The 26,500-nt window shown below is 37.2% G+C and overlaps 1 protein-coding gene across 5 annotated transcripts in view; it reads left to right on the forward strand.

Annotated features, from left to right (window-relative positions):
• Positions 1 to 26,500, forward strand: part of sns (sticks and stones) — a 319,941-nt gene that overhangs the window by 109,820 nt on the left and 183,621 nt on the right. The gene's annotated exons all lie outside the window — the stretch shown is intronic.

Genomic DNA, 26,500 nt, shown 5'->3' on the forward strand with positions numbered 1-26,500 from the left:
CATTCTGAACTAACAGTGTATAGATACATTGTTAGATTCGTAATGTCAAATTATACTCAATTTTATTTTAGATTTGCATACAAATTTATTTTAGATTCGTATACAAATTTAAAATGATTTGGTTGGACCATCAAAATAATTATATAAGACGTTCAAATTGATTGATAGGGTAAAAATTTTTTGCAGTAATTACTCATCATGTTTGAAATTCCTATATAATTATTTTGATGGTTCAACAAAATTATTTTCAGATCCATATTTGTAGCTAAATTTTTAAATACTTGAAGAAAATTTCATTCTTTCCATAGCATTATAATTAACACGTACGCAAGTATATATTTTATTTATAGTGTACTATAATATACTATCTCTCGTATCGCACGAAGCTTTTACCAAAACTCGATTAATGTCTCCGCTGTCTTGATTTGACGTCTGATGCGGCGAGACGTTGTCCTTTTTTGGTTTGTCAGCCATGCTTTTCCGCAACATTTTCTACGATCGCAGTTTTTCGCAGATGAAGAAACCGCATTTTCCACCGACAATTCGCGCGTTCATCTCTCACAGTAATCTCGCCGTGGTCTTCTGAAAAACTCACAGTTTTCGTGTCTCGCGCGTTTCTCCTACGTCAGTATGTCGGGACGCGGAGTATGGCGTCCCCTTATCGCTTTTGCGCTCGCTGCAACGCTTTTCGCGGCCGCCATAAATATTTCCGCAATTGAATTTGAGGAGAACAATGGTTCCGTACTCCAGCGCAATAAATCAGAATCTATCTAGCGTACGCGGAGGAAGAAGAATACAAGCTACGTCGATATCGTACTTAATAATCGCAGAGCTTACTAATTGTAAGAAGGAAGTACTTATCCCGTTCAATAAACGAGATAATAATAAAAGAAGAGAAAATAAAATACAGAATAATTTTCAAAAGTTACTTGCAATATAAAAGTAACAAAATTAATCAAACAGTAGTTATAATCGTTAAAAAAGAAAAAGAGAGAAATTCGGCATTAAAAGAAAAATGATATTTTCTTAGAAGAAAAACAAAAGAATGTCTACGTTATTATGGCTTTATGATTTTATTATTAATATAAAATATTTGCGTTAATATAAAAAACAATTCTTTTATAAAACCGTTAATATATATATCTGTAATTACTATATAAAAATAATTCTCTCCATTATTACATTACTATATTATTACATTATTATTAATACATATTATTAATACATGTATATTGACACATATAATGTAGTCGATATAAAATGTTAGTAATATTATTAATTTATATCTAATATCAAGGCTACAATGTAGTACAATTATGCAGATAATTGCGAGCAAGGACAAAAATTATTTACAATTTGTTTCATCGAGTTTAGTAATAAGTGATATAAGTCAACGATAAGTCTTACATTTGACGAGATATCGCAGTGTTTTGGTGACACGTGAAATTGTAACTTGTTTCTTTGTAACCAAGAAAAAGCATTGCATTGAGTTAAGTGACTTTTACATAAAACATTTTCCTGAACTCTTTTGTTTCTCGAAAATGAAAGAAAATAAAACAATTTGTACCATTGTTATCTTGTCCAACGATTCGTATTTTTATGCAGAAATGCATTACGTACAAAGTAGTTTACGATAATGATCTTATCACTTTTATATCATCGTAAATCATATCGGCTTTGTGAAAGTTAATCATCGAGTTAAATGAGATCAAACGAGATCTTTATTAATTAACTCTTTCATTGCGGAAAGAAACTAGGCACCTTTTGTGCTAGCCTGCTCTTTTGTAACAGCAGTTGAACGATCTGAAAAGTATTTTTCTACAGAACATTGTAGTGTCTAACGATATACAATACAGAACAAAAACGACATACTCGTTCTACAGATTCTTTGACCAATTTGGCTGTTTATTGTCGCAATAATACGAATGTCTCGAACGAGCACTTTTTCGCGATAAATCCAACGGAACGCAAACAAGTAGTAAAACATTATTGTTCATTTCAATTGAGCTTTGTAATAAGATTCTCAATTTGAAATTTATTTGTTAAATGTTACACTTTTATTAAATGTTAAAAATTAAAAGTCATGGAAGACGTATAGTTTAATTAAATTTTTATTAAGAAAAAAATAATGGAACTAAATTGGTGAAATAAATTAGAAAATAATGTTTCAATATTTTCATGACGTAGACATATCACGGAATATCTAAAATAATGCATATTTTTATTTATCAAATGCTAGGGTAAAATTTAAGTTTTTTTTTTTATAAAAATTCTATCACAGCTGTTTTTAATAAAAAAAAAAGTAAATATACAATCCTTCATCACTCGCAGTGGACCAGTGGCGGAGAGAGGGATACTCAATACGATAGATCGACGAGATTATTTGTTATCGTCTTCTCTTTGATGTCCCGTCATGCGGGAAGCAATACCCCGGTGACTACTCACCTGTAGGAAAGTCCATGTAAATTGAAAACTCCCGGTCGATACGTCATAACGTAACGACGCCAGCCGCGCTACGAGTTTCAGTCAGCCGGCGAGCCATTAGCGACGATTAATTAGGAGGCTTTTACAAGCTCGGCTGCGCTTTTATCGACTTCGCCCGATTGCTTTCCCACTTGACCGTTTAAACTCGCCATCTATCTTTCTCTCTCTTTCGTTTTCCGCTGTACTTTACCCTCCCTTTCGCACTATCTCGCACACCACCCCATTCGTTGCACTCTGCCTATCGCTCTTCCTGCCTCCGTTCTCTCTCCTCTCGCTCTTGCCATCTCCTTCATTTCTACCCTTCTTTTACTCTTCTTTACTTTTTCCAACTTCTTTGTTCCTACCATCGTTGCACCTACCAACGTTTCTTTCCTTGCCGCTTTCGCGAGCGCAAATTCTCTGCTCGCCGCTGCTCGCGACCGACAGTACTACGAGTCTACGGGGAATCGAGAAATACTGCGGGAATTCTGGATTAAAGTGAAACTTTAGTTGCCACCTGGGCCGATAGCGATGGTGGTCGACAGGCGGCCTTCTCGCGAAGAACAAACTCGCGGACCGGCAATAGCGAACGTTAAAATCTACCATCGGCGTGGTTTAATTTCTCACAATTGTCGTGTTAGAAAATACTGCGAGAGATGAAGGAAGTTCATTAAAGACTCTATTAATAAATAACAAATTCTATTATCGTTCGATGCCTCACTGCGAAATTCTCTCGACTTTCAGTTGGAAAATGTTTCAGAAGAAACACATAGGACAATTATAAGGATGACAGCTGAAGATTATGTGTATAAGCGAATGAAATGCAGGAAGTGAATAGTCGCAATTTGTCAACAATGTCTATAAATTCCACGAAATTTAATAGCGAAGTGCATAATGGAATAACTTTATCGGCTGTAACTACATCGTAACTACATCAATCACTTTGCACTATTACAGGTAAGAGCGGATAACTATTGTCATGCACGCGAGTATTGGAGGGTTAAAGTCTGGTTCAAGGGCCGGGTACGGTCGATCGCTCTGGCTTTGATATTAATATCACAGTCGAGTTTGCCCCTGCGACGAGAATAAATTCTTCCGATAAGTAAAGTCGAATCGAATCTTCAAATTCGCGAGCTAGACTCACGAGTTGTTATATTTGCAGTCTCAGTGGAGTCAGAGCAGAAATAATAATCATTTATAGAAGATTCTCTCTCTCTCTCTCTCTCTCTCTCTCATGTTTGCATTAAGTGATGTATTAGGTAAGTCGTTGCATGTGAAATATCGGATTTCAAAGTATAGTTTTATGGAACGCATTTACAGAGTAAACGTTTCTTCTGATAATCGACTATTAGGAATAACGTTAAAATGATATTTTTTCGTAGAAAATTATGTTGCAATTTGTGTGAAAGATTTACGATTTTTCTTCTTTAAACTTACTACATTTTAAATGTAGTCACAAAACTATGGCTATACTACTTGTTATCTCGAAAAATGTTACTAAATTTTTTCAATTATATATATTTCTTTAAGAAAAGTTACTTGAAATTTGTTGACATAAAATTAATATAATATTTTGTAAATCTCGAGATTTTAGCATAAAGTATGAAAACAATGCGAAATTAAATATCTTTTGGTGTATTTAACGTTTTTAAATTGATGAAATTCGCGGCGCGGATTTGAAGTTTCCTTATGTGATATCTTTTATGTGTTTTTAAGGAAAGAATAATGCCCGTCTCGGGTTACCCCCGGGGAGAATAAACATAGCTGACAGCGAAATTGTATCGACTGGGATAGGCGAATAATTTTCTAAAGAAAATCGCAAGTACACACATCGAGATAGCAATTTATATGAAAATGGTCACGTCGATATGTAGAAAGATATTTTTACAAGATGTCCTATTTTCGCAGTATTTTACTTCAAATGACGTAAATGTTAAGTATCCTTATTTAATTCCGATCGACCTCTGACTAAAACTTTAATTAACTACAATAAGTATTAAAGCACGAAATTAAGATGCATGCAATCCATTTGACTAAAGTCAAAGACTGTGAAGACTGTCTTTATGAGATAAAACTTAATACGGAAGGAAAAGGGAAATGTTTTATCAACGTCACGTTTCATCAACGAGAAAAGGGAACTTTGCGATAACTTCACGATAACTGAGGAAACTCGTGATAAAAGAGCTAAGGCGGATCGCGCTGCGATCGAGCGTTTCAGCCTTATCACTGTACGATGCCGTCCTAGTTATCGAAACGATAGTTATCGCACGAAAGAGATTTCAGTACCCTTCGGGGCTTAACGAGAGCAATTTGTACAGATTTCTCTTTGATGAGAACTATAGAATTCTTGGCTTAAGCTTAAACCAATTATACTGGGATAAACATGTTATTGAAAATTCTTGTATGCGCTGTTAAATATTCATAATGTCAAATTAACCCAATTTGAGTTGTTTTTAATTATGTTTATAGGTCGCCACTGCTTTTGTCGAATATATCATCAATTTGACTAAAACAATGGCGTTAAACAATATAACTCAAGAAAATGTATTAAATGTGATTCAAATGTATTTTATTATTTATTAAATGTATATATATGTGTGTGTGTGTGTGTGTGTGTGTGTGTGTGTGTGTGTGTGTGTGTGTGTGTGTGTGTGTGCGCGCGCGCACACGTTAATATGGACGATGTTTACTAAAAACTAACTATGAAAATGAATTGATTTACAAACATGAAGTTAAAAATATAATAAATAGTAATGTTATTTAATTCAGGAATTGCGTTACCATTGCTCCTTTAATATCTAAAAGTGTATTATGTAGATATAATAGGGATAATTGTTAATTAATAGTTAGCCCTATAATTATCGATTATTATTACCAATAATTATTAATTATTGCTAATAATAACAACTACATTATATCGTTAAGAAACGTTATACGGCATTACATTGCTACAAGTATTGCAATTACATTCTTTACTCGGCCATCTTTTTCCAAATTACAAAGTAAGGTGCGAAAAATTGCTCGCAGAAATGCTTCAACACTTCTCAACACTCCAATTATACTGGGATTTTTGTTCTTTCAAAGAACGCGCGTTTTGAATTTTGGCACGTTCGCCGTGCTTTTCGAAAGTTCGTCGAACTGCACTCGAAGGAGAATAATACGAAAATAGTTTCGCGATGAATTATTGAGGGCAGTCGAACGGTCGACTCATTATCCATGATTTTGATCGTTTACCCCCGCGACATGGACTCTTTAATTTCCTTGAGAACCGCGCGACGTTGAGCCGTCAATTATATATGAAAAATAAATAATCCGTCTCTCGGAGAGCGGATTTGTTCCGTGAAACGAAACGGACGAGCGTGACGTTGTTATCCGAATGTCACGCGCGGGAAAAAGGTAAAGCCATCACTGCTGGCTTGGGGATCCGTCGCACGCTATTGCACCGAAATTTAGCGTTGCCGGGCAAGAGCGCGAGGACCGTTGAAAAAAAAAAAAAAGCGGGATAAATAAAAAGAGCGGGGAACAAAGGAAAATAAAATATAGTCGGCTTCGCGCGCATTTTGCGAAAGACACCAAAAGCGCGGGCTGATTCGTGCGTAAACACGCACGCTCGGGTCGCGCGGCCTCCGCGAACCTCCGCAGCGCGGAAAATATTTTTCGACGAAAGGCGATATTTTTTTAAGCAATAAACATCTCGTTCGTAATTTGCGCAGCGGAACGTATGCTGTCTGCCGTCCCGCTGTGCGCGGTGCGAGTAATAAATGTAAAACTTGAGCGTGGGCTCTTAAAAACGGCGGCATTTTGTCATTTTTATTGCCGCGCGTACACCCGTCACCGCACCGTCGAGCCATTGCACAAGTTATTCGGAAATTATTACCATCGTATATATCATTACTTGACGCACGCATATAAGCACCCCACGCTGCAAATCCTGTGAATTTTTCAAACCCGCCCGTCCCTCGGCGACGGAAAATACATGGGGCAACGTGCCGAAATGCTGTAATAAATATGGATCAATTGGGGCTAGGCGAAACTGCAAATATAGCGGCAGCGGTTCGCATATTTAATGTACGCGAAATGTTAACAAACGTAAATCGCGAATTTTGTTGTCCTCATTTAAAATTTCTCCCGTTGACATTCGTTATTTTTTTGCGCGGACTTAATATTCTTCAACGCTGCGATATCAACGGTGGTGTGCTTTATGAATTTGTCAATAGCATTTTTGAGATGGATTCTTAACATTCGTTGCACTGTAATGTTACATCATTCGCTAGCGTTATACCTAGCGTCCGTTGTCCGCAGTTATTTCTGTTATTTCTGTAGCGACTATAACAAAATGATACCAGAAACCAATTGAGCTTGCCAATTTGCAAATTGTTTGCATATCGTTGCGGTTTGCTCCGCTTCTCTGAATAACGCTCCGTTGTTTTCGTACCGGTATACTCTGATTGAGTATACGTTAATTCGACAAAATTATGTAAACCATATTGCGCGACATACCCTTGGTTTAGTTACTGTCATTTATGTTAAGCGTAGGACTTAATTACGTTAATTTTGCGATATATGCGGTTAGAAAATAAGCCGGCGATGCTCGTGATAATTAGCTGCGGATCATAGTTTACCCTGCTGTTTTAATATCGCGAAGATGTTTAGCATTTTCAAGTTATAATCGATGCCGTTAACTTTACGGCTTTGCTACTTCGTTGAACTTGAAGCTGCGGTAAGGCGATTTAAAGGATATTGCCTTCTATTTGAAAGTCCGAACCGAGTTTAACATCTAAAATACATGATGAGATATGAAGAGTAAGTCCTGATTTGCTTAACCTTTAAGTAAGTAGGTGGTCTAAAGATACGCAAAAATTGGTGTGCTCAAAAATATCCCCCAAAAAATTTTTAATTTTATATTTTTTATTAATATATTATAGTTAAAATTAAACTTACATTAGTTAGTTATACATTTATCCTGATGAAAAATATCTTGTTAATGCTTAGACAAGAGTTTGCCAAAATTTGTTCAGATGTTTACATAATCCGGAATGATAAAACAAAATTTGCTTTGTTTTTCGAAGTCTTCAATTACTGATGAAAAAGTTAAAATTCATGTTGCTGGCACGGTGGAGGGTTAAGATTTCTGAGCATCTGGGCAATACTTTTCATTTTCCTTTTTTCAGAACAAAGTTTTAAAGGAAACTATGGAGTGCTGTGGCGATCTTACTTAAAGGTTAATTAATAACAAGTTTTTTAATAATATTCATATTGTTAATAAATGAATATGTGAAGAATATCCTGCTACTATCAGTAGAAAAGTTAGCGTTTAATCAATGTTTAGTGTAAAAATTTTTAAGTATGACGCAATCCATATTAGATCCAAAACTGGCAGACACGTTAATGTATTATAAATGAGTTTTGTGTTCATTAACACATGCCGTTTAAGCGATTTGGTATTGTTCTTCGTTATCTACAATAGCTACAATAGAGTCGCTGATAAGCGCAAATATTTGCGTTCGTTGAAAGTTAATAAGCCACAGGGATGCGTACAACGGCACGTGGAGGGTTAAATCAGCGTGAAGCATCAAATATACTCATTTCCATTGTCGCTGATGACAGCGCCGATAGAAGCAGCGACATTCTTGGAATTTCGAGGAATGCTTTCCCGCGGCTGAGGATTATCGGAAACTCGATGTTGTTCGCCGCTGCTGTTATTACGATTATTCTCGCATTAAGATGCAAACGTTTCACTCTCTCGATAATGTCTATCCCAGAAAAAGCTGCTCCAAAGTGTGTTTGGTTGTATCACAAAGGGGGCTGTCATTTTCATTAAGAAATGAGAATGTTAGTGTCATCAGGTTTATAAAAATCAGCTCTCCGACTTTGGAATAATCCTTCAGGTCCATTTATGTATTATTTATAGGGATTTCATAAAATCCATTATTTGCATAAACTTCGCGAGATTTATGTTAATTATGAAATATTAATTTCCCTCAAAATTGAACATGAAGGTTGTCATTATACACCCACGCCCTAACGAGCCTCATATCCATATGTACGGTCACTGCTGACGTCTTAGATGACCATGGCGGCTAATGTTACGATCAATAATCATTGTTGCATCCTGGATGATTTAGGTGCCACATTGGGTGTTACCTAAGGTATTTGGCGAATACCTACGTAAATGGTTATACATTTATCCACGATATCGTGTTAGTCGCTGTGATATATTCCGTAGAAATACACACAGAAAAATATCGTTCTATTGCTAATTGTTTAAAAAAATGATTACTCAATTTACTTTCTTTCTTTTAAGTAACGATTATCTTTAACAGAGAATATTGTCTTGACGATATAATCTTAAAATGTATTTATATTACAAATTCGAAAAAGTTCATTATTATGTACTCAAAATAAGAATTTATTTTCTTTTAAAGAATATTATAAAATTGATCGAACAAGCGACTTTATATAATAAACAAATCGGATTTGTTTTCATTTAATAATCTTCAAGTACAAAATCCGCTAATATTCAGAATATATTTTGAATAAATTTAATGTTTCGCGAATTATCTTTATATCCAAATTCATTATTAGAATGCCATGAACATTGCAGTTCACTTCGTCAGAGCGAAGGACAGCTTGATATAGTATCGTTTACGATAGCATAACTTCTGTATAGAAAGTGGAAAGCGTCAAAAGTATTATCAAATTTGATGTTTAAAATGAACTTGATAGATTTACGAACTTTTGAAATACTTCAAACAAATAATTATTACTTAATTATTACTTGCGTATACAGTATGTGTTCTTTCTCTGTGTACTTCGATAATACATTAAAACAGTAAAGGGTTTATTAGTTTCGTAACTCGCTATCGTTTCCAGTATTTTTAACATTAATCACAGTCTATCGGATACCGATTTATGACTGATCACTCGAAGATCCTGACGTGAATCGTCGGCATGAAACATTCATATTGATGGCATATAAGATTGACAGTTACGCTGGCAGCGGGAATACTGATCGCACGCGAGGATTTCGCGGGATGATAAGAACCGCGAAACGATACATCGGCATAAATATTTTCTCTCGGCTCGGTGCGTGGCATCACGAGGGTGAGAGCCGACAACTAGGGATGGTAGTCAACGTGAACGGCGACGAGCGTCGCGACGAGAGCGAATGCATCTCCATCGTGAGGACGAGGGCAATGTAAAGGATGGAAGGGAGAGAGAGAGAGAGAGAGAGAGGGGGGGGAGAGGGACAGAGACACACGGTAGCGAGAAGATGCGGAAAGTGTGTTTCAGAAGAGAAGAAGATAGACCGAAGGAGAGAGGAGGGCGAGGAGGTGGAGGATGAGCGGAGGTGGAAAACGAGACGACGGGGAGGCGCGCAGGAGGGTGAGAAAGAGACTGAGAGGGAGACTGAGAGGGAAGCTGTGAGGGAAAACCGGTCCGCTTGCCCGCTCTACCATCCGCCGATCAATACACTTCCACTGCTGCGAACGGAGCCGTGAGGATGGGCGGGGACGTGAACGCGAGAAGAGAGTAGATCGGCACGACATCGGCATGGCATGGCGTGGCCGCGGCTTGGCACGGCGCGGCGCGGCGCGACGCGACGCGACGCGACGCGACGCGACGCGACGCGACGCGACGCGACGCGGCATGGCACGAGAGATGCTTGGCTGAACTGTGAGAAAAAGGTCTGTCCGGCCCGCACAAATGGACAGCCGTTCCACGCCAAACAAACTTTGAGCGAAATTAACAATGCGTTTCAGTTTGCTTTATTGAGATACACACATACGTACGCATATATTTAATTTTTGTTAAAATAACATTACGCAAGTTGAATTATAATGTAATATGTGATATATAGTAATAATAATAATATGTACGGCGCGCAAAAAAATATACGGCGCGTATTTTGTTGACGTTACTTAATATTTGTATTCATACTGACAGATGATTTGTTGTATTTCTTCTCGGTGTGAGAGAAAAATTCTGTGAGACACGTATGTATAAATGTTTAAAGCGGCGTGGTATAACGCGATGCATTGCGTGGACGAGAGAGAAAAATCTCGGTATCGTCCTCCTCGCTCGATGCGGTTATCGCATTCGCGGGATTTTTCTTCCTTGCGCTTGTGTTAAGCATTTTGCGTTAAATATTTTGCAACGAAGCGGGGAATGAATAAATAATGAGAGATTACGGATGTTTCAGCAATGTGGCGGAGTTCACAGCATCATTGCATACCGATATTGGTATTTAATACTTCATCGGGCAATCTTTCAGATTTACACACATGGAAATTAAAATAAATAGGTTTTAACGCGAAAAACGTTACTTAGGAATTACACGGTTTCGAAATATCGCGGCTAAAATTCATTATTGAGCCGGAGTTACATTTTATACTTTACCGCACGTAGCCCCGACAAATTAAATGAATATATATTACAAATTTATTTCATTACCATACAAAATATGTGTTACAAATAAGGCACGTAAAATTGTCTACTTTTTCGCGATACATGACACAGCAGAATTTATTTCGTGGTGTGTCGCTTGAAATTGAAATTCACTGCAAAAGAAGTTGACAGTGCTCGGTAATGTTAAAAACGATATCGATGTGGTAATAGTCCCTGACGACAATCAAAATTGCGAACGAATTGCTTTTGTTCGTTGCTCGTGTCGTACAATAATGCTTTGTTCGTAGCACTTTGTCACGCTTACGCGCGTTATCTCACCGGTGTATAATAAAGCTATATATTCATCGCACGCGTACGTTATTACTAATTTATAGACGGACGTGGATTCTACTAACAAATGAATTATTATCACGAATCCTTCCGTTTCTTCACTTGCAATTTTTCTTTTCGCTTCGGTAGATTCACTTGCACGCGGAAACGGAACCAACGATCATTATTTTCGGATCAGTCGACTCAAAATTGGTTCACTACGCAACTCTCAGCAGGATCAAGCTTTCCAAATACGGCTAAATCTCTTATAGAGTAATGATTCTGAAAAACATTTTAGATTTTCTGCAACGAAAAACAAACGAAATAAATTCGTATTTTTATTTTAAAATCGTTACGCACTTGTTTCGAAACACTTTACTTTTATCGACTTGTCTTAAAGTTGCTGTGGCATGCAAAAAATGTAAAGTAGTAAACGGATCGGTCAATTACAGTAGAGAAAACGAATTTAAAGCTCATTTTATAATTGAGCGTAATTGTATAATAAGTGATTGCAGTTGTAAGAATTGACCAATCACAATTGAGGAGAATATTCGACTGCGATTGGTCAATTCTCACAACTTATAAATATGATTACGTAATTATAAAATAGAATTGTCCCTACGTGTGCTTTTTGTATTTAAATAAAGAAAACTAACACGAATAAATAAGAAAAAGTATTCTTTTATCAAGTTAAATTATTAATACGAAAGATAATATTCATTCAAAAAAATATTCTGCCATTTAGCGGTTCCATGTTAATTGTCAGAGAATTTTTCATATACGACCAAAAGAAGATATTTTATAAAGTAAAGGAATTTCATACAACTATAAAGTGCTGGGTTTAGGATTGCAATCTTCTCAATACTAGAAGGATGTCTTGCATGAACTGACATTCGTATTACTGTAGCACGTAAATGACAAATTTCTTCTAACAAATAAGCGTATCGCTAGTATCTTGTACATCCTCTTATTTCAAAAGGCTATTCGAGTTATTATAATAGAATTTTCTATAGAGGAATTTATTTTTGATCATAATTAATGTGCCTTTATTTTTATAGATAAATATATGTTATAAATACACGCGCCTGAATTTCCCGCTTATCGGCAGAATATTTTTTTTTAACTATTAAAGTACACTAAACATTTTTCGAAACATATAAGGAATTTATTGTGAGTCCAGTAATACCGTAAGATTTTAAGCTTGCACCTATTTTATTAATACGCTCTGTAGAGTTGAGAGCGTTGTGTTATGAGTGTACATTGAAATTTTAAGTAAAATTGAAATAATGATTTATGCGATATTAACTTAAATAGGTTAGCTTACATCTATTATCTGTTTTAATAATTATATGTTAAAATGAGTCAAATGTAGATAGACACATAAATAGGAACACATTGATAGGACCATCGTCCTTTGGAAGATCTATTAAGGGACAAAAACATTTTGTATTTTTATCAAAAATGTTTTTGTCCCTATACATACAAAGTATTGACATTTTTCAAATTAAAGAATATTACAAAAAAAAAAAAATTGAAAAACCGATATTAATTTCAAGCAGATAGAATTAAAGCTATAATATTTAATAATTAATTCAGTTATGAGCAAATTGGCTTAAAAGCACACTAATAGGGACATTAAAGACAATTACCCTCGTGTCCCTAGTCATAAATTGATTTGCTTACATCTGACTTTTTCATATGCCGTAGTCTTTATTATTAGTATGAATATTTTTGAACAATATCCCAATATCACCGAAATACGCTATGATTCACACGCAAGTCATTCTGCCGTTTGAATGCCAACGCAAAAGCATGGTGAAACCGCATTTCTGTAGAATCAAGGTGATTCGGCGGATATATGTAGTTTTTTAGCCGGATACTATCAGCGTAACTGATTTCAATCGGCGTTTCGATATTTTCGAACAAATGATAACAAAGGATACGCAAGTCATTTTTCCGTGCGAGAATTTGTGTGATTTTACGATATAACACGCGATATACCATAAGAAGGGATTGGATCAAAGTAAAGACTACCAGTACTCTGGCAAGATAATAGCCGCGCCATTAATTTTCCTCTTTGGGTAACGTTACATGTTTTTTATCATTTTACCGCCGTCTAACGAAACTGCATGCGAGACATATCCGAGACGTAATAATGTATCATTTCGACGGAGCATGCATATGAAGCCACGAACGGGGCGCGCGTCATAACTAGTAAGCCGAGTAGGTTCCTGGTGTGAGCTGAAATTTTAATAAGGCTCGTATAACATCCCCCTACTGTATGATGTACGTCACTCGAGAAATAGCGGCAAGACGTCCTCGCGTATTTTGCAAACAACCGCCTACTAACTTCTTATGGCAAACTAATTTTCTCACTCCAAGTCCTAGCTTACGTTAATTACGTGACGCATCGTATCGGATTAAATCCGTTTGTTCAATAATCTTGCGTACAATATTACCGGTGTGCCTTGCAGTAATTTTCACTTCAAGTACCAGGAAATAAAGCACAGATTAATACGAATATAAATAGGAGGCCGTATACATCTCTCTTCGTTCTTTCTTTACAATTCTTTCTTTACAATTTTCTGTATAGTAATTTCTTCACTCTCTTCAGACAGTAAATTAAATTCGTCTTTACTGAAAAAGTGTATTAATTTAAGGATCTTAATTTAAGAGTCTTAATTTAATGAATTTCATGAAAGAAGTTTCAAAACGATACTGAAAAGTACACTTTGATAAAATGTGCAAAAGCGAATGTCATGCAAGATCTTTTTGTATTCGTAATGTGCCTATTATCACTATCATGATTCTCTCCCTCGCGCCTCAAACACGCTCCAGACGAAAGATAGGAGAGAATTGAGTGTATTTATCGGCCTCTCGGAAAACATTACGTAATATTTCACTGCTGGCCGAGCCGCACCCTGGCGCACGCAATATATACATATTTTCCGTTTACCTGGTGCTATCGGCTTTAAGCATCTCGTACAGTGTAACCTTTCTTTATTATTATTAACCTCGTCGTCGCCGTCGTTATCATTACTGTTATCGAGTCTCATTGGCGTTACACTCCAATCTCATGCGTCTCGCGAAAAGCTGCGCCTTTAGAGCAATAGTCGTTTAGCAGCGTGTCGCGGCGTTAATTCCGAGTAGCGATGATAGTTAGCCGATTTCGTGATACCATCGCCATTTAATCCACCTCGCTGCATCTAATTTCATTTGCGCTGCTTCCTTCCTTTCTCGTAAACACATAGATCGCTGATTCTCTGCAAAAATTCCGTAAGCTTCAATGGAGTCCCGTTGGATCGTGTTCCCTCATTTGGTACGATAGATAGAAATTGAATTTTGCATAGATGTTTTGTATCATGAACGATTTTTTCATGTAATTTTTGAGGAAGATATTAGCTGACTGAGAAAAAAAAACGTTTTTTTGCGTTTCTCAGGCAAAAAATTAATTTTATAATATCACTTTGTGATTAAATGTGGAAGATGTAAAGGTGGAGAGAATTAAAAATATGAAACGGCTTTTTCAGGTTCCGTTTTTCTCACTTTTTTTTTCCACATTAATACATCTCCTTCAAGAGTGGAATTTATTCTGTGGGCTGTTTCTGTAACGTCACATCTGATTTAGAAATCATAGCATAATCTTCAAATTTTCTAGATATATTGAAAAAATCTCCTGTGTAGTAAATTTACTGTAACTTTCGAAAAATCGTCGATATTTCGCTGAAATACGTATCTTTGTTAAAATAAATTACGTTACTTTGATGTGCGATACGTGATATTTGACACGTTCAAGAAGACATTTCTTTTACGGTGACACTCCGCAAAATCGAAACTTTCGACGTTCGACGTTCGACGTTTCACATGTAACAACCCAATAGTTACGAACGGAATCGATTTGGACATATGTTGCTACATTTTTTATGCAGCGTCTTGTTTCGCGTCTCTCTGCTGTCCGTTTGTAACTGTCGATGCATTCATACAAGATTTAACAGTATATCTCACCATTTCCTGCTCGCACTATGTAGTAGCAATTACGTATTGTAATAAATGGCGGTACAAATATTTCTTTTACCATCAAGAGAAAAATATTTTAATAGAGAGACTAATTACTTTATAGCTCTTGCTTTATCAGCAGAACAAGTACGATTTTTATAGGTTTTTCATGAAATTACATAAAATCGGCAAACATTTTATTGAGGATATGTTTAAATTTTGAATTTCAAGATTACATATTATATTGTCAGAAACCAAATAGTCTAATATTTGCAGTAGTTATCGCGAAATGTATACATATAAAGGATGTGTACTAAAATAAAAAATTGTATGAAATTATTAAAAAGGATTATGCAGAAAATGAGATTATCGTAACAATGAATTATCTTTATTCGCTATTTAATTGTGCGGGGTTTATTCGTAATAAATAATAATTTGTTACGTGAGTATTTATCGCGAGCTCGAGAAATGCGATTTTACGTTAATTAAAATTCGCCACAGAGGAAAAATTTCTTTATATTAACGGAGAAAAAAAATGTTCACACAAAGGATTTATTCGCGATGGGCGAGCATTGCATTTCGACATATGTATATGTATATGACATTTCTCTCCCTTTATACATTCTCTTCCTCTCGTTTCTTTTTTTTTCTTCTATTGCCCGCTATTCCATATCGGGGATTGTCTTCGCGTAACGTCGCGTTCACTTCTTGCTGTCGCAAGATTCAAATTCTCTCTCGTGTATGTAAAAATATACCTAGATCGCGTCGCTTTCGCATCAGTCGGCCTTTTGTGGATTCTCTCCCTCACTCACTCACTTTCTCGCTTTTCCACTTTCTCTCGCTTGCTCGTTCGTTCGCTCTCGTTCTCGCTCTATCTCTCTATCTTCCTGCTTTTCTGCAATATTGGGACGCGCACTCGGCAGGATTTCGTCAGGCGAGGATGCCACTTTCCGCATTAACCGTCCCGTTGGGCTCAAGCCCGTTCCCGAATCCCGGAATGGAGGATCCTTGGCATACGTTTCCGTCCGCGGCGCAACGGGATCAATCCGTAATGCAGGTGGTGACGAAAAAGAAGATTGGCTGGAAACGGAATCCGTATTCGCGCCGGAAAGACAGAGGTATGCCGACGTTGGAAAGAGCCGTCTAATGATAAGAGGAAACTCCGCTTCGTCTTTCTGTCCTCCGACGTCTTTGCCTCCGCCTCCCGTCCGCCGAATTTTCAATGGGAAAATTATGCGTGGAATTTACAGCCGGGAATTTCCACCGCGGAGCGCACCGTAACGATACCGAGACGGCACGAGAACGGCGAAGGCGTCGGCTTGAAACAGACGTATCAATTTAGGTTCGGCGCGCGGCTCTAATTCCTCATGTTAATATCACGAGGAGAGGGGTGGGGGTGGGGGAGGAAAGGGAGTGGGCCTGATGATGTCAGGCCCTCCTCCTACTTGGCAGCTGACGAGCAGCGCGGTGAGCTGACCTTCGTAATTGGAGAGATGTCGCGCCTATTAAGGCTTCTTAACTCGGAACGTGCCATTTTTCAACTTGATCCTTCTCTCATTCTTATCTCGTTTCGTTATTAAAATCAATTGGGTTTCTTTATTAATCGGTATTATGCGCGCGTACATGCGTGCGGGCCTCCGAAACTGATTCTAAGCGACAATAAAGAAAATGATAGTTGGAAGATTTGATGTAGAAAAAAACTTGACAAAACTTTTATCTTGAGGTTTATACAAATGTGAAGCAATTTCCTAAAAAATGGTAAATATATTTATGGATAATTTTTAGATTTTTAAAATTGACTAATAATTTTGTTTTCAAAATATTGTAATATACGCAAAATTTTCGTAAAGTCAAATACAGTAGGTGCAAAAGTATTCATACATTTTAAATTTTTTGCAGTGAAATCTCATTCTTAAGAGAGTGAAAATGCAACCACTCTTAAAAAAGAGAAAAGATTTCACTTCTTGAAAAAGAGTAACGATCTTTACTCTTTTTAAAGTGAAATCTTATCTTTTTGAAGTGAAATTTCACTCCTTTGAAGTAAAAATTCACTCTAAAAAGAGTGAAAATTGTCACTTTTTCAAAAATATTTTCGCCTTTTTTCAAGGGTGGTTATATTTTCATCTTCTTGGAGTGAGATTCACAGTGTATAGGAGAAATTTTTAAAAAAGTCTTATTTATAGACTTTTTTATAAAAATTTCTCCTAAAAATAAACTAAGTAACAATTTTATACAATGAATACGTTTCGTCTTAATGTAAACAAAAGAAACTTAGCCTGATCTCAGAAGCTAAATTTCTCGATTGCGCAAACACTTTAAACATTACATATAACATTACATACTTTTTTTTACATACATTACAAACTAATTTTGAAGAATATACAATCTACTTTATTTTTTGTTAATAAATTACTAAATAATGTGTTATTTTTGAAAAATAAGATTAAAAAAAAATATTTTCTTCATGCGAATTCCTTTGCATTCACTGTATTATATATCATCGATTTAATAACGATATCACATTTAATAACTACCAAGGAAGTTGAGAAAATTCTTGGAAACTAGAAAAATTCTTGGAACTTTGAAAAATCCTTGGAATTTTAGATAATACAATCTAAAAGACATGTCTTTGAAATATCTTCTAGACATACATATTGTCTAGGATATTTACTTCCTATTTATATATATATATATATATATGCACACCCAAGATACGTTTCAAGCATTTGATTTTGGATGTGTTTGAAAGCAAATTGAAAAGTTTGACGAAATCTCGCTTGAATATATATCAACACTATAACATGGCTTTTACGCGGTGCTTCGATATGAATCCCGTTACATCACACGGAAACTATTTTTTTCACTCGCGTTTACGCGCCATCGGTCATCGGCTAGATTGTTTTTTTTTTTTGTGCAGCTAGAGCTAGTCAAAGAGATAGGCGATAGTGGGCATCGGCCAATCTTTTCTCGCCGCATGACCTCCCGTCGCGATTTCGATATTTTCAGATTGGAGGCCACTGCACACAGCTTTTCTGCGTAGTCAGCTCGTTCGTCTTTCTTCCTCGATTCACCTCAGCTCTCAGTTCTCACGGCAACTCGGAGACCAGTAATCAACGCCCAGAACTTGACGACCTGACGGAGCAGGTTGCCAACCTGGGCGGGTCCGTCTCGATTTACTAAAGGGGGAGTTCGGATTTCGGAAGGTGGACGTGCGCGCGAACGATGCTGGAAATATCACACTGGGATATCGATATGCGCGGAATAATAAATCCGATCCGCCACGCCACGCCACGCCACACCACGCCTGTCGGGGAGCGAACCCGGGAATAAATCCGGCGAGAACGAGTGGTACGATTGATGGTTAAACGCGCCCTTCTAATGCATCGGCACTCTCCTCGCGCGCGCGCGCGCGCGCGTGGCAAAGAATCATCCGTGTTATTATTACACATTGCCGCAAAAATGAAATTCTCACTATTATACATGAACTACATCTGCGGTAGATGCAAATTATTTTTCCATACAAGAAGAAAACGCTCCCCGAGTAAATATTTCGGAACGATTAATATTTGTTATTCGTTATTCGTTATAGCGCTTAATGTGCATGTTATGGAAAGAAAAAGGGATCAAATACTTCATTCTAAAATAATGAATTGTTACAAAAAAGAGAATAAAATAATTTCGTGATAGGTATAGGCTTTGAAATTATCTCATCATTAATATTTAATAATTGATTAGTTAATTTATATATTAGAGTATATTAGAGTGTTGGTTAATTTATAATTATAGCTCTCATTTATTTTGATAATTATATTCTATTATATAATTATAGTATCTTGAAACTTGGAAAAAAAACTAACCTTTTCAACTTCTTTTTTAACACAAGAGTAGACATTTCAGAAAGAGAGCTGCTTTTTTAAGAAAATATTTTATTTATTGCAAAAATACTCTTCACATTTCCAGTCCTAAACTTTCTAAATGAGACTTATAATTATTACCGTAAAAATGGAATTCCGATTATTAAGCGAATTCCATCTGCGGAAGATGCAAGTTACTTTTACATGCAATAAAACATTCTTTAAGTAAATGTTTCAAGATAGTTAATATTAGCTATCCATTAGTGCTTAATATACTTGTATAATATGCATGCACTGAAAAAAGGAAGACATTAAATATTTAATTCTAATTATAAAATAGTCACAGGAGAATGTAACAATTATATGATATATGCTTTTAAATTAATTGATGGTTAATATTTAACAATTGATTTTTAATTCATTATATTAGAGTTAGCTAATTTATAATTTATAACATCTCTCACTTACATCTTTCACTTATTTTTATAATTATATCGTATTATGTGACTATATAGTATCTCTTGCGATGTACCGAGAAAGTTGTAAGAGAAATCAACCTTTTCAACTCCCCTTTTAAAACAAGAGTAAAAATTTTAAAAGGAGAGCTACTTTTCAAGAAAATACTTTGTTTATTGGAAAAATAGAAAAGTACTCTTCACATTTGTTCTGGACTTTGTAAACGGGTCTTATTTTATAGCGCTACTGTTTGCGACGTATCTAGATACTGGTCCACAACGAGAAATTGTTTTCTGCGAATATGACACTTATGGTCTTATGTGTGCGTGAATCGATTTTCTTCTATAGCGATACACCATTCCTAGTGTATTATAGTATAATATATATATATATATATATATAGAGAGCGTATATCTCTACTTTATAAATTTCCTGCAGTATCCTTTCAAGAAAGAAAAATCTGTGAATTCTACAGAGAAAGAAAGCCTTAATATCACGCAGTTCATTTGAAAGACACTTCCAATTTGGGTAGGAAGGAGTTATTTCGAGCAGTATCGTCGCAAGAGTACAAGGACGAGGAAGGAGAGAAGGACAAGAGGAAGGGCAAACTCGTTTTAATTAAACGCGTGTAATTTTTAATAAAAGCTCAGCTTGGGAAAAAGTGTCGTTGTCCAACCGCCTCGGAACCGATATAACGATATATCGGCTGTCGAGGTGAGCGTTGAAAAAAAAGGGAGGGAGAGAGAGAGAAAAGAAATTCGACGTTGATAATTAATAACTTATCGCCGGTGCACGCCAGTTCCCAAATCCGGGCCGGGTAGCGTTAAAAACGATCAGATCGAACGATCGAGCGTCGCGTTGACGTGGAAGAATGTGGATTAACGGATGACCCGGAGAACATCGCGGAAGATCAGGAGGGAAATCTGATTGACGACGAGAACAAATGGGAAAGGAGAGAGAGAGAGGGGGGGGGGAGGGGGAGAGAGAGTTCTTTTAAAACGGAGTCCGGCCAAAAAAGTTTTCGCTCTCCTCTCGGCGCGGGCGCGCCTCTCCTTTTTTCTCCCGTTATTCTTCTCTCGTGCTCTCCTTGGAGGTGTCCTCGTCCGCGACGTTGATTGGACATTGACAAACGATGTCCGCGTACGCCGGCGCTTCTGACAAAACGAGCGTTATATCGAATGAGCGACCCGCGGTGTTTGCAAGAGAAAAAAACTGTACCTTTCCTTTTTACGGCGCGCGATGTGCATCCCGGTGTGCATGTGTCACCTATTAAAAAGCGCGGCTTCTCGCCGAGATATCGATGGGACTTCATCGAGGGCTATTATCCATCCTGAAATTGAGTTAAGACGCGGGGACGCACACGCGTGTACACGCGCGAGGGAAGATGGATTAAGTCATTTGCATTCACGAACATGCGCTTCTGGTTAGTATCGCTGTAGTCGTCTTGTACACGAGAAATAGGATGTGTTATGTTACGTTATATATCACCCTGCCCGGCTCTAACGAATCTAGAATCAACGTTCTTATAATTTTAATAGCAATCTTAATAAACATGCTATTCGATTTTATTCCATGTTTGGTTTTTTTCTTAAGTAGAATACTGAGTACAGTTGAATATCGCGTAGCTATTGAATTGAATAATTTAAAAAAGAACAGAAAAAGAATGAAATACAATTTTTTTATCAATTTAATCGTGCAGGGTATAATTGAGATGCACGCGACGTTCTAATTTAAATTCAATTGCCAATACGAGTATACGAATCGATGCTTAAGAAATCACAATGTTATCTTTACAATTTTTGCGCAACGTACAGCAAACGTACGTTCGCTGGTGAAATTAAAGTTCGGCGCTTCGGAAAAATTTGTCATCCAACGCGATGCGCCGCAGGATGCGTTTGTACATGTCATTTGCTTCAATCGCTGGTAACTTAAAAAAGAGGAATTCCCTCCGGCAATTTTAGTCAGGAAGGATCGATCCCGCGAGTTGGACAAAAAGAGCGCGCGATCGAATCGAAAGAGAACGCGACGTTTTCGGGACACTATAATAGGAGGTTGCCGGTTGAAACTTTTTTTTCTCGTTTGACGCGTTCAGTCACGGCCATCCAATCTGGTCTCCCATTCGACATACACGAATACGGGCTACCGTAATTAATCGGAAAGCTCCTCCCGAGCCTCGCTGTCGCGCGTCAGCAACGTGACGCACGACTTCGCCAGCTTCGGTCACGGCCTCGCCGGATGATGGAAATTAATTCATTGCGTTCCTTGCCATTACAGCGGCAACGACATATCTTGTTTCCCTCGCTGCTCGCCCTATGGCGAAACCATTTCATTAGCCGCGCGCCGCCGGAAACGTTGAAACACATATATAGTACAAACCGTGTACCGCGTAGCATGGAACGATGCGTATTTCTTATTACGCCAAACGTATCTCGCAGGACAGTCGGTCGTACCTTCTGAACGTGTGCATTTCATTTCGTTATCGCTCGTCCGACAGATTCTACTGGATTTCGTCGTGCATATGTCGCGCGCGAATTAACGCGGTCGTATGAGGATGTAGATGTAATTTGTGCGTCGCAAATTGAAAGCTCACGAATTAATAAACAAAACGAGCAGCACAATATGAAAATGAGAGAATTTCTATATTGTTTTCTGAAATTATTCTGTCATATTACTAACGTTAGCCGTACTAATTGTATTATTATTTTATTGTTATTAATTATAGCAATGGCGAAATTGAAGTAATGTTTGAAGTTAAACTTAGTTTGTGCTACACATACAATTTGAGCGTAACATTTACGGACCTACATCTTTGCGAATACACTTTTCGTAATTTAAAAATATAATTTACAAATAATGACTAAAGCAAATATATATTTTGATTGTTTTCTATGTGTTTAAAGACAAAGCCCCAAATAAAATAAATTATCGCAATGAAAAAGCCCATGAAAGCCAATACTGGGTGTAAATTGTAAAACAATATATATTAATTGAGATTAAATACGTTTTATTCCGTTGGTGGAATCATATTTAGTGCAACAAGCTCAGAACAATTTGTGTATTGTACACTTTTATACTCTGCATTTAATTTAGCCACGTCACTGTCATCTTATTATCAATTTTTCGACTCACGATTAAATATTCAGCCAAATAAAGATGTGCGTTGATAACTTTTATCTTTGGATATTATATTCAGAAAGTTTCATGACGTATGTAACATCAATTAAAGAAATTATTTATCAGTTTGATGTCTCCGCTGTGTTTAATATGTGCACAGTAATTAATAGATATGAATTTGTTAATTTTTTATACTGAAAATGATCCCAGCAAATGATTGAAACATTTATATTTAATCTCAATACAACATTTTTTTCCCCACAATTTCCAATCAGAGTTGGATTTTATGGGACTTTATTATTAGGATGATTTTTTTATGTATATTTGAAATCTAATATTTGTGCATTTATTATATAGATAAGCATTTATTGATATGCTGAAAAAATTTCTGATTGAAAATGGACGAATCAGAATTTTCTGGTTAAATTTATTAGAATTCTAGTTGAAATAATCGGAATTCTGATTAATACAATATTTCTGATAAAATCTACTAGAATTCTTATTTTTACTAGAATAATTATATCAATCAGAATTCTATAATAATTATCTCGACTAGAATTCTAGTAGATTTAACCAGAAAATTCTGATTCGCCCATTTTCCACAAGAATTACTATTTAATTCAATCAGACCATTTTTCCCAATGTAGATAAGGACACATGAGAAAAGTTATTGAGTTTCACAATCCCAATACGACAAAGCAACAAAAGAAAGTATCGCAATAAAAGGTTCAATCAAGTCAGATCAAAAAACTTCCATGTATTATTAACGTACAGCATCTTGATGTGTTTCGCTATCCAACGGGAGAAAATTTTTCAAACTAATAAATATATGATATATTTCTCGCGATATATATGTACTGCCTGTATACGTATAATATAATATGTATATACGAGAAGCTGCATCCTGTGTAGAGTTTAACGATTCCCATTTCTTTATGTTTCAGGTGAGTTCGTAAAATTGGAGAATCGATCCAGCTGACTATTAAAGCGGAGAGCGCAGGTTTGTTTATGATCCCTTGATACCGCTGGCACCGTTTTTACCTTTAAATCATTTACCTCGAGGAGAGGAGAGTCGTTTACTTAACATTCATTATCCGTCGCCTGCTCGGATCAGCCGGACGTAATTTTGCGCTTTGCGCATTTTGTCGCCTCCTTTCTTATTCTTCGCGTTTCATTCTCTCGCGAGGTATCCGGCAAATAATAATAAAGGGTTTAATCTCTTAATGGATGTCTCGAGTACCACGGATGGCGGACGTAGCGGAATATCTTTAATCGATCGGGCCACGCGTCCCTTATTGTCGTCGTGTTGCAACAATAGAACGTAACCTCTCATGAAAATGTGACATCCAACGTTCCGCAGATATACAGATTAAGGGCGATTCACGAGTTCTCATTCATCCCCAGTACGAGAATATCCAAGGTATATACTCCAAAGAGAGAAACGAAATTCAAAGAGATTCACCTATCACCGTGCGGTCTACTTTACGTCATTGCACCAACATTGAAATTCTGCTTTACTCTTTAATATTTTAATCCATAATAATTACATAATCTCTCTGAAACGTCCTGTATACGTGAAGGAAGCGGTAGGTCATGCTTCTCGCCCTTAAAACGGTAACAGCGTTCCTCATCACGAAATATACAACGGGGTAGCAAATATCTTTGTCGTAATGTCGCGTTTAACGCTTTTCCCGGATGCGGCTTATTCCATCAAGCGAAATACTAGCGTAGGATATAATGTTCTCGGCGATTCTAAAATCTGGAAAATCGCATATCCACGAGTGGTGGACAGGCGACATCGGGACGCATATAAAAGGGTAAAGGCCGAACATATAGCGAGCGCAGCGGGAGAGTGTCCGGTATTATGAGGGTCTCTACAAATTCCGCAAATTCCATTCTCAAAAGCAGATGAGAATTTTTCGAATCCTATTCAAGGTGTCGTCGTGATACCCCCAGGCACGTATATTGTATACGTATTTTATTACGTCTATTTTATATGTTCCATAAAAAAAGCAACTTCACCTTTTCGAATATTTCACGTATGAAGAAAAATTATTTTCAATTCGCTTAAAATCCTTTCAATTTTGTGAGAAGCGAGTACAGCCACAGATACGAATATATAGAATAAGCTTTGTTGAAACATTTGTATTTTTCCAAGTTCATTAATCCAAGTGAAAATATCTCGGAGAAACGGTGAAAGAGCGGCGTTTATTTCCACATCATGTGCCAAAAGATCAAATTGCACACGTTTACGTGCGTCTGGCAAATTGCCCGGGCCGGAGCGGTGCGGCGTAGCACGTAGTACGTATTGCATCAATTGCATGCGATATCCTTAGCTTTTCGCGGTGAGGAGAAAATAGTCCACAAATCCGATCGCGGCTGTGCCTGTGCACGAAGGTTAAACAACGATCAGCGGCAGCGAACGCCGGCCGGGTGGAACGCGATAAATTTACGGGCTCGCGACAGAGCCCGCAAAGCCATATTCGTTCCTATATAAGGCCGTATGTACATAGAATAAGCGAGGCATTTAAGAGAGGGCTGCGAACGTCTTGGGCATGTTTGAACGGTTCGGGGGTAGGTCTCTCTCGCCAGCAAAATTGCTTCTGTCGCCCTGAGGGAATATTATAAAGCGAATATAATCTTCGGATCTGTAATTTTTTTTTTTGCGACACTTTGAACGGTATGGCGCGTTTGTTTGAACAAATTCCTGCGTTTTACAGCGCGGGAGCGGTTCTTATAAAAGGAATTCGAGATAAATTAAAGGAGGGTAATAACGGGGATAACTAATTACTCTCGCCGTCCGAAATACACGTTAGAGGAAAATTCCTCTCGCATTAATGCATTCTTCCGCGTTGTATATTGTATCGTCGCATTCGCTTCATATTTTACTACAAAGGAGATAATAACGAGATATTTTCCGGCTGATTACGCTAGCCAAAAATATAGTTTACATTAAAATTCCTCTCACATTAATGGATCTTTCGTGCGTTAAATTTTACGTGCAGTATAATGAATATAACGTTTGAACTACCTCTCCTCCTCGATATTTTGCGTATATTTTGTACAAGTAAAATTCTTTCACTCATCTTTACATACCTACTCTATCGCGAGATAAATTAAAAGGCAGGTAATACGTTTGATTGCGCATTTTTTAGCACAAATATTTGCCGTCCAAAGAGCGCTCATTGAAATTCTTTTCTTATTAACGAATTCCTCGCTAATACACCGCTCATGTGTCATCGTTTGCTGTCGCAATTTCACTATTGTATCACGCAAAATGGATATAAAACGTCGCTCTGACGCGAAAAGAAATATTGATCTCAGTGTGCGCGCACGCCGGGTAAACTATGACCGCATTTCTTTCTCCCTTCAAGTAAGCTCCGCTTAAAACGATAAAAGAGTTACGCAAACTTTGGTGAATGAGATAAACCTATTTGCCGCGTCTTCGAAAATACCGGGGACATGCTCCGCGGTAGAGCGCTCCCCTTTAAATCCTCACCTCATCCCCGTTACGAGACCCGACACGGTGCGGTGCATTTAAACGGACGGGCCAGGCACAGTCGGCGGGATGTAAATGTTCCCTCTTAAAATTAGGTCACGCGGCCCACGAAAAAGAGGGGTAAGCAGCAAGGGAATAGATGTGAATTCGAAATCCGTGGAAAAAACGCGGCCCCGCATCCCGCATCCCGGTTTATCCGGACGTGTATACGCGTATACACGGGGGGGGAGAGAGACGAGCTATTTTATTCTTCTGACATTCGTCACTTTTTACTTAGAAATGCACTAATTATACAGACGCCGTGTCTACTTTCTAATATCAACGTAATGCGGCGTCATGCCAGCGTGAGCGTGCATTGTTATGGAGTTGTGTACAACAACAGCGAGAATACATATAATTA

The sequence above is a fragment of the Acromyrmex echinatior genome, chromosome 7 (genome assembly GCF_024713525.1).
Source record: "Acromyrmex echinatior isolate Ae372 chromosome 7, ASM2471352v2, whole genome shotgun sequence".
Lineage (NCBI taxonomy): Eukaryota > Metazoa > Arthropoda > Insecta > Hymenoptera > Formicidae > Acromyrmex > Acromyrmex echinatior.